The sequence below is a fragment of the Tursiops truncatus genome, chromosome 6 (assembly GCF_011762595.2).
Source record: "Tursiops truncatus isolate mTurTru1 chromosome 6, mTurTru1.mat.Y, whole genome shotgun sequence".
Taxonomy (NCBI): domain Eukaryota; kingdom Metazoa; phylum Chordata; class Mammalia; order Artiodactyla; family Delphinidae; genus Tursiops; species Tursiops truncatus.
The window spans coordinates 19,853,944-19,863,175 of record NC_047039.1 but is presented as its reverse complement, the minus strand read 5'-3'; the positions used below and the strand labels follow the sequence as shown (position 1 = coordinate 19,863,175).

The 9,232-nt window shown below is 36.0% G+C and overlaps 1 pseudogene; it reads left to right on the top strand.

The window, feature by feature from the left end:
* Positions 1–2,307: 2,307 nt before the first annotated feature.
* LOC101320667 (serine/threonine-protein kinase MRCK alpha-like) overlaps positions 2,308–9,232 on the top strand; it is a 33,231-nt pseudogene continuing 26,306 nt past the window's right edge.

Sequence of the window (9,232 nt, the reverse complement as noted above, 5' to 3'; positions counted from 1 at the left end):
TTCAGGAATCAGATTTAAAATGTCTATTTTGTGTTTCATTTTTACAAAGCTTATATACATGTATATATGTCTGTGCCTCTGTGTCTGTGTGTGTATATGTAAGTTTGTGCATGTGTGGTATGTGTACAGGCATGTGTGTGTACATGGGTATGTGTATTTGAGTGGTACGCGTACGTGTATATGTATGTTTGTATATGTATATGTGTGTGCGCATATATGTATATGTGTGTGCACATATTTGCATGTTCACCTAGTTCTTTCTGCTGAGAGGAACGAGAGCAGGGATAAGCCAGTAGCAATGAGCAATAAGCCAGTAGCAAGCAGCACATATAGTGTGCTGTTTTCTAAATATCAATCCCCACAAAAAGAAAAAGGGGTCCTCGGAAAATTCTTGATTCCATATCTAGGACAGTGAAAGAACAAGATGACCTTGGTACATCTTATGCCAGAAAACAATTAAGCCTTCAAATAATATTGGAGCTTGTGAAAAGGACTTAAGAGTCTGCTTGAAGTGTTTCCCTCTGACCAATAGGAGATAATTGTCCAGACGGGATCAATATTTTTTCCCCTCCTAAATTCATATGTTGAAGTCCTAACCTCCAATGTGTTGGGATTTGGAGGTGGGGGCTTTGGGAGGTGACTAGGTTTGATGAGGTCATGAGAGTGAGGCACTTATAAGAGACATCAAAACCGCTCTCTCTCTCTCCAAGCACACACGAAGAAGAGGCCATATGAGCACACAGTGAGACGGCGGCCACCTACAAGCCAAAAGAAGAAGCCTCAGGGTGACACCTACTTTTATGATGCCTTGTTCTTGGGCTTGTAGCCTCCAGAACTGTGAGAAAGACATTTCTGTTGTCTAAGCTACCCAGCCTATGGTATTTTGTTATAGTACCCTGAGCTGACTAATGCAGGAGACAATTGAGCATCAAAATAAATAAGGAATAAGATGAAATCAGAGCCCATTAGTATATTCATGTATAAATAAATTAAAGAATACATAATAAGTGAGAGAAAAGGAAAAGCTGTTTCTTATAGTGAATGCCAATTAACAAATGTAGAAGGAATGACGACATTGGCAACCTGTCTTCAGAGCATATTAATAACATTCAGGTAAGAATGGTCAGTAGATGAAAGTTTGATGAGGAACAGGATAACTGCTGAATTTTGAAATATTTTCCTACAGAACAGCTTATTAGTTAGAAATGGAGAACAGAAAATATACAGTAAAGAAGCAATCTGGTTACCCAAAGTTAATATCACCAACAAATGGGCATCAAGTGACCCTGGGGCGCATGGCGTTGGAGTTTGTGCCATCTTATAGGGTGCAGTTGGGCAGAACGTCAGTTTTACGGAATTCCTTTCCAAGCTGCTAACATGGATACTGAAAATAATTGATCTGTATTTGTCAAAGTCTCCAAGTCATAAAAACAAAGACAAACTGAGGAATGTCTCCAGATTAAAGATGTCCCCTAAATGCAGCTAGCAGTCCTGGATTCCTGGAGAAAAATAATTACAAAGGACATTATTAGATCAATTAACAAAATTTGAATAGAGGCTATATTTTAGTTAATAGTGTTGTGTTGATGTTGAATTTCCAGGTTTTAAATTTTGTACTGTGGTTATGTAAGGAGTGTCCTTATTCTTAAGTATTTCAGGTGTAATAAAGCTTAATGTCTGTGACTTACTTTCAAATGATTCAGAAACAAAACAAAACAAAACAAAGAAACAAATGGAGCGGGAGAGTAAGCAAGAGGTTAAGTAAATGGGGCAAAATATTTAAAATGGTAAATTTGGTAAAGAATTTACAGGAGGTCTTTGTCTATTCTTAAGCTTTTCTGCAAGTTTGAAATTTTATCAAAATTAATGGTTACCAAAAGGAAATATCTCAACAAAACAAAACAGAATAAAAAAATTATGAAATGACTTATAGCAATTTCTTCTTGTCCTATATATATATATATATATATACATAAAATCATATATATTTTGTATATATATGTATGTATATGAAAGTTCAGAGTTCAAAGGCTATGTTGAATGATTCAGTATCACAATGTCATCACCAGAATGTCCTTTTGGATTTCTCCCACCCTATGATCCAGGGAAGGATTTCCTCCTTTCCCACAGGATGGGCCATTATACTTGGATGCCCATCAAGCCTGTACAGTTATGTCTTCTCATTTAACTGCCACTGAGGCCAGTGCCTTCCTTGGAATCCTGAGGCAGGATCCTTCCAACCTCAGGGAGCAGCAGTTGGCCTCACACCGACAACTCCTTTTGACAGTTGCAGGACTTGGAGCTAGACTTTCAGGCCTCCCTGTTCCACCAAGATATCCAGGAGGGGAAACCCTGGGACTGTTTGTGTCACTATGAGCAAGGACAGAATGCCCTTATTCTGTAGGGTGAATGATTTTATGCCCCTACAGAATGCCTCAGGAAGGTACTTAAGGCCAACGTCTGCAGTTCTTTTCCTATTAATTTACCAGTAATAACTCAATTACACTTTTTAAAAATATATGCTAAATAGTGTTTATACTTAGAGCTGGGTTTCAGGGCTTCTGCTTTCAAAAGAATACTTATTTTTTTAGCTAAATTTCTATTTTCTTTTCTTACAAATTATAACAGGAAATGGTGCTTTGAACTACAGGTAGCACTATATTTAAATATATCATGAAATTAATGAATTAGGAAATTACATGTGTTTATTACTCTTAAATATTCTTCAGCTCACTTTCCTGAATTATCAAGTTTTGACTGAGATTAAAAATTAAGACAATTTCTGTAAGCTAACTCTTTTTTGGTGTGTATTTAACAATAACAACAAAAAAGCTGTGTGTCCACAATGTGCAAATATATATATATACACACACATATTTATAAAGAAAATTAATAAAATTTAAATATAGGCTATATTTTAGTTAATAGTGTTGTGTCGATGTTGGATTTCCAGGTTTTTATTTTTGTACTGTGAGTATGTAAGAAGTGTTCTTTTACTTAAGTAGTTAAGGGGTAATAAAACATAGTGTCTGTGACTTATTTTCAAATGATTCAGAAAGAGAAACATATGGAGAAAGAGAGTGAACAAGAGATAAAATAAATGGGGCAAAATGTTTATGTGTATATATGTATATATATATATCTATCTTCTGATGCATGTATACACACACACAATTTTTTGAATGTATATATTTCAGATGCTTTTAACTACTCTGCCAGGTAAATACATATTAACACTCCATTTTGTGTCTTAATTTAGAGATGCTTTTTAAAAATTTTATTTCTTATTTTTATTTATTTTTTGGCTGCGTTGGGTCTTCGTTGCTGCACATGGGCTTTCTCTAATTGTTGTGAGCGGGGGCCACTCCTCTTTGCGGAGCGCAGGCTTCTTACTGCGGTGGCTTCTTTCGTTGTGGAGCACAGACTCCAGGTGCTCAACTTCAGTAGTTGCAGCACGTGGGCTCAGTAGTTGTGGCGCACCGGCTTAGCTGCCCCTCAGCATGTGGGATCCTCCCGGACCAGGGATCAAACCCGTGCCCTCTGCATTGGCAGGTGGATTCTTAACCACTGTTCCACCAGGGAAGTCCCCAGAGATGCTTTTAATATACTTAGGTTCACATAAATCCTAGCAGCTAGAACCAAATTGGTTCCCAGGAATACATGACCCAATGCCTACACTAGTTTCACTGTTGTCTCTTCCCTGCACATATTTTGGTTTGTGTTTGTCTTGTGTCTTGCCTAAACTCTTTCAATTGTGATTTGTTCGTAGGCAGTTATTTCCTTTAAAATTCCATAAGAATTTGTTCAAGCATTGTGCTCAGTTTGCTTCTTTGATTATTAACATGCAGGAAAGCCACACAGAAAATATTTTTTCTCCTGAAAGCCCTTCATATCATGTATCACATGTAAGTATATGTGAGATGCAGCTTTATTTCAAAAATTTCCACTATAATCACACTTAATACAAAAACAACATAATTGAGCCTAACAGAGTTTCTGGAGATCAGATACGAAGAAATGTATTTTTCAAGTTCAGTTATATGAGAATCTGTGATATTACCTCTTACTGTAAAGATACAAGATGCTCTAAGTTTTCATTAAAAATAAAAATATTCAAAATTGTGTAATCTGTTTCTATAGGGCATGTCTTTTCTAAGGTGCTCAAAGAATTTGCTTATTTACTGGTAGGCATTGATTGTGATCCAGCAGAGTCATTATTCTATGATGACTGCTGCTTCACGAAGATTGAATGGCCAGTGGAGACAGTGAGAGTAGGGCTCTTGTGTTCTCCCTGCAATTGGCCCAGAACTCTGAGAGTTCCACTCCAGATCTAACACTGATATCATATGGGATTTTAGATCCAGATTATAATTTATTGACAGTATTTTAGACTTAATCATAAGTTACAATTATAGTTGTTGCCACTGTTCTTGTATCCTGTTTCCCTCTCTCTTGAATTCGGCTTTTGTTTTGCACTAGAGAACATCCTGGAAGAATTCTTTCAGAAAAGTTTGTGTGTTGTAAACTATCTACCTCTTTGTATGTCTAAAAGTTTCTTTCGTTTACTCTTATACTTGAGTTTTCATTTGCCAGCACAGAACTTGCTGGGGAGTGATGGGACTAACCATCTCATTAACTGAGCGATCCTTCTGCGAATGGAGGTTTAAGGCTGTTACAGTAATAAGTGGTATAGACTGTACATAACGCTTACCAGTAAGCTATTTTACAGTTGGGTGTAGTGTAGATTTTCAGTGCTTACATTAATATTTACATTAATCTCTAATTAAGAATAAACAGTTCAGAATAGTGACATTTCTTAATTAAGTCCATAAAACTGTCTTTGCCTTGAATTAATGATTTCCCCAACTACATGGTCTGAACCTAGGAATTCGTCTACTCCTGTCCAATGTTTCTTAAATCCAGCCAGCCACTTCACATTTTCTAAGAGCATTGTGAAAATCCAGGGCTATATATTTTGGTAGCATCTCTAGACTTTAACTCTTTTCTGTTGGTTGTAAATTATTTATGACTCCTTAAATAGTCTTATGCCAAGATTTGCTGTCATGTATCTTTCTCATATCCTCATTTAGGTTGATTAATTTTTTTCCATGTTTGCATTTTATATTTGTTTTTTCTTTCTATATTGCAGCAACAAGGATGAAAAGGATGCCCAGGACTTGATCTTAGAAAAAACCAAAGAAGTGGAGTCTTTACGAAATTCCAGCTTCGTTATAGGAGCAAGAGTGAGTGTCAGTCACATCCCAGGAAGACTCATAGAATGGAAAAAAGGAAAGCTAAAAATGATGATAATAAAGTTGCTGAATAATGTCAATTTGTCTAGATCTCAACCTGAAAAATGCCTTTTCATAAGAGATGAGCCCTGCTTTTTTGGGAGGGGAGGCAGCTATCATGGTTATAAGCAGAAAAATGAGACTGTTCATATGAATCTTTAATAATATCCCCAAATTTAATGAAAATAATACAATTTAACAATCAGTTTTTCTATTTACTATTCAAGAAAACTAATGGTTCCCAGCACCTCCTAAGTTTTTCTAGAAGTGATTTAAAATTTTGTAAGTATAAGATGGAAATCAAAACCTACTTATCTGATTTTGTAGAAAATGCCAGGGGCAATGGAGCGATTTGATAAACTGGATATGTCAGCTATGCTTAAGTTGGAGTCGGCTTTCGACAGCGAATTTCCGGAAAGATCCTCCCAGAGGCTGCTCCAGCCACTCTAAACTGGTGAGACCGACTGACACCATTTTTAAAACAACTTATTTACAATCTGGTTGCAAAGTACTTAAAGCATAGTTATGTGTTTAGTTTCTTCCTATGACATAAAGTTTAGTTTCTTTTTTTAAAGAAAAGCTTTTTTCTATGAAATGAAAAGTAATGAAAATTTGAAAGCAATTAGTTACTTTTAACATATGTACTTTCAACAGGTTTTAATTGATTCTGGCATCTCTACAAAATCGTATCAATAATACTGAAAACTGAATCATCTGTGAATGACGTTTCTGTTGTTTTCTCCTTATTTGCAAAATTTCCTTGATTCGCAGGCACCCAAAATCCTCTAGTAAGAAATACCTCGTATATGTAGAAAAAAATTTTTTGAATGAAAATAGAATGAGGTAAACTCAAAATGTGGCCTATTTCCCATAGACCTTTAACTTCTAAAGGGTCTACTGAGGTTGGTTTTCTCATATTTTTAATTATAGCTTGTAACTTGTATATTGCAACATGTGTATTTTTTAAAGGGCTCCTCTCTCCATTCTGTTTGCTGGTTAGTGAAACAGTTTGTTTCATTCTTACCACAAAAATAGAGCAAATTAAACTCCAACACTGTGGATGATAATATGATAATCATACAAATAGACAATAAACATAGCTAATGAATACATCAGTGTGGGTGAAGTGGTGTAATATTGGAGAGTAAAAGGAATAAAAGAAAGAAAGTTCAAACCAGTGTGAAAAAATATATATGACATCCATTTCTTATGTAAACGTGCTCCAAAAGAGTCATTTTAGTGAGATGAGAAGAAACATAAGCCTCTGAGGGCCACTTTCATGCCTAAAGCCTTATTCACTTAACTGTAATCGTTAACATGTGGATCAACTTCAATGCAAGAAGTTGAATTATTAAAAGCCAAAAGCTTTATATGCTGCAAATGATACAGTTATAAGACCAGTATACTTTATTAAACATGAAAAGGAAAAGACATTTCTCATTGTGTGAATGATACAGTGTAAAGAGCTATCAAATAACATCTGTGTAATCGTCCACAATAAACATGTTATTTCATATTATATTTAGGGCATCTCAGTTCACATATTTGCTCAAAAGTAGGCATGTAAATCAGATTGAAAGTTAAATAATATATATACACATTTATTTGCTCCATTATTTTGGTTCCTTAAGAAACAAACCTTGATGCAGTTGCCAAATCTCTTTCAGTGGAACTACTTTTTTTCAGCATCATGATATATTTCCTAAAAACATGTTAGTAATTGGTAAAATTTTTCAATTCATATCAGTCACTTCCCAGCTTTGGAATGCTCCCATGTGTTGCAGCATGAGACAAACCACTGGCAATGGGGAAGTCGGCTATTGTTCAAACTGGACAGAGTCGAGGCAACACAGGTCTGTGTGTTCAGAGCTGTAAGAGGAGGCAAAGTGGGATACGGCAAAGTGCAGCTGTGGAGCCCTCATGGGAGACATGGGAGACTCCCTCAGACTTGCCTCAGGATGCTCCTGATCCTCCTCCGCTTTTCTTTTTCTTTTTTTTTTTAAACATTTTTATTGGAGTATGATTGCTTTACAATGGTGTGTTAGTTTCTGCTTTATAACAAAGTGAATCAGCTATACATATACATATATCCCCATATCTCCACCCTCTTGCGTCTCCCTCCCACCCTCCCTATCCCACCCCTCTAGGTGGTCACAAAGCACGGAGCTTATCTCCCTGTGCTATGCGGCTGCTTCCCACTAGCTATCTATTTTACGTTTGGTAGTGTATATATGTCCATGCCACTCTCTCACTTTGTCACAGCTTGCCCTTCCCCCTCCTCATATCCTCAAGTCCATTCTCTAGTAGGTCTGTGTCTTTATTCCTGTCTTACCCCTAGGTTCTTCATGACATTTTTTTTCTTAAATTCCATATATATGTGTTAGCATATGGTATTTGTCTTTCTCTTTCTGACTTACTTCACTCTATATGACAGACTCTAGGTCTATCCACCTCATTACAAAGAACTCAATTTTGTTTCTTTTTATGGCTGAGTAATATTCCATTATATATATGTGCCACATCTTCTTTATCCATTCATCTGATGATGGACACTTAGGTTGCTTCCATGTCCTGGCTATTGTAAATAGAGCTGCAATGAACATTTTGGTACATGACTCTTTTTGAATTATGGTTTTCTCAGGGTCCGCATGCCCACTTTAAGCCATTTTCAACTATCTGTTAACCTTTTTGTTCTCCACTAAGATTTCCTGACATTTGCCCATGACTCTGGAAGCTAAGAATGTGTCACCCTTTTCAATACATGGGTTTCTTAGATTCTTTTCATTATGAGGGTATTTATAATACGAGAATTTAATAAAAAACAACTGTGGATGTTACCTTTAACTGAAGGGATATTTTATTGTCTTAACAGAAGCCACTTATTATGCAAATGAGTTAGTGGAGCTTCTACCTGTCTGAGTTCCTCTTTCCTTTCTTGCCACAGTTTTTTGGCTCACATTGGACTGGATTAGAGTCCAATGACTCTGAGCCTGCGCCAGTGATGAATATTCTGGAGGGGAGGGAGTAGGCTCATAAGGAATTCAGGATAGGAAAACTCTGGAAGTAAATAAAATTGTCCTATAAATATTTGTGAGTGGACTTTTTTATGGACAATAGAAGAAACAATTAAAGAGAACTTGAGTACCCTTGCAAAGATGAGAACCAAGACAGGTTCTAATTCAAGAGAGGTGTAGGAAGCACTGAATATAGGATAAGTGATGTAGTGTGCTTAGGTGGTAGCGGTCCCAGGGCTGAGGCTCCAGCAAAGAAGTCAAGGCCAGAGTATTGCTCACTACACGGAACCAGCGGATGGGGTACTTTGGATAACAAAACATTTATAGGTGGGAAAGACTATATATATATATAATCACAATACTTTATCAAGTTAACATTTTTATCCTGGAATTTTATTTTTACCATTATTTTTTCTCTAAATGCTGCAGAGCAATACAATCCTTGTGCAGTATTATGTGGCATTTCTGAACACCCTTCCTTATTTGACTATTAAGCAATTGTGTTTAGTGATTTATAGCTGGAAAATTCACACTCCTGGCAATGTCAGTTGCTAAAGGTATGCTAGTTAGAGAAAGTCTGAATTTGTGCTTTTTCTTCTCTCATATTTAAGTAAAATTATAATCTTACAATAAGACTTCATTTTGAACATATTTAAAGTTAGTAAAACTGCTAAATGATAATGCATGGAATTTCTTTAAAATTCCTTTAAGGAAAAAAACCTTGTAGTTGGATACTTTATTCTGTCTAAATAAATAAAGCCTTGACAATATGATAAAAGTTTTAGGTATAATTAATATTTGTTTTATGTCTGCCTGTGTTCTTCTTATAGAAACTTAGGCAAAGAAGTGCATGCGTTTGACTCTCCATATCTGCGGGTTTCGCATCTGTGGATTCAACCAACTCAGATCAAAAACATTAAATTAAGA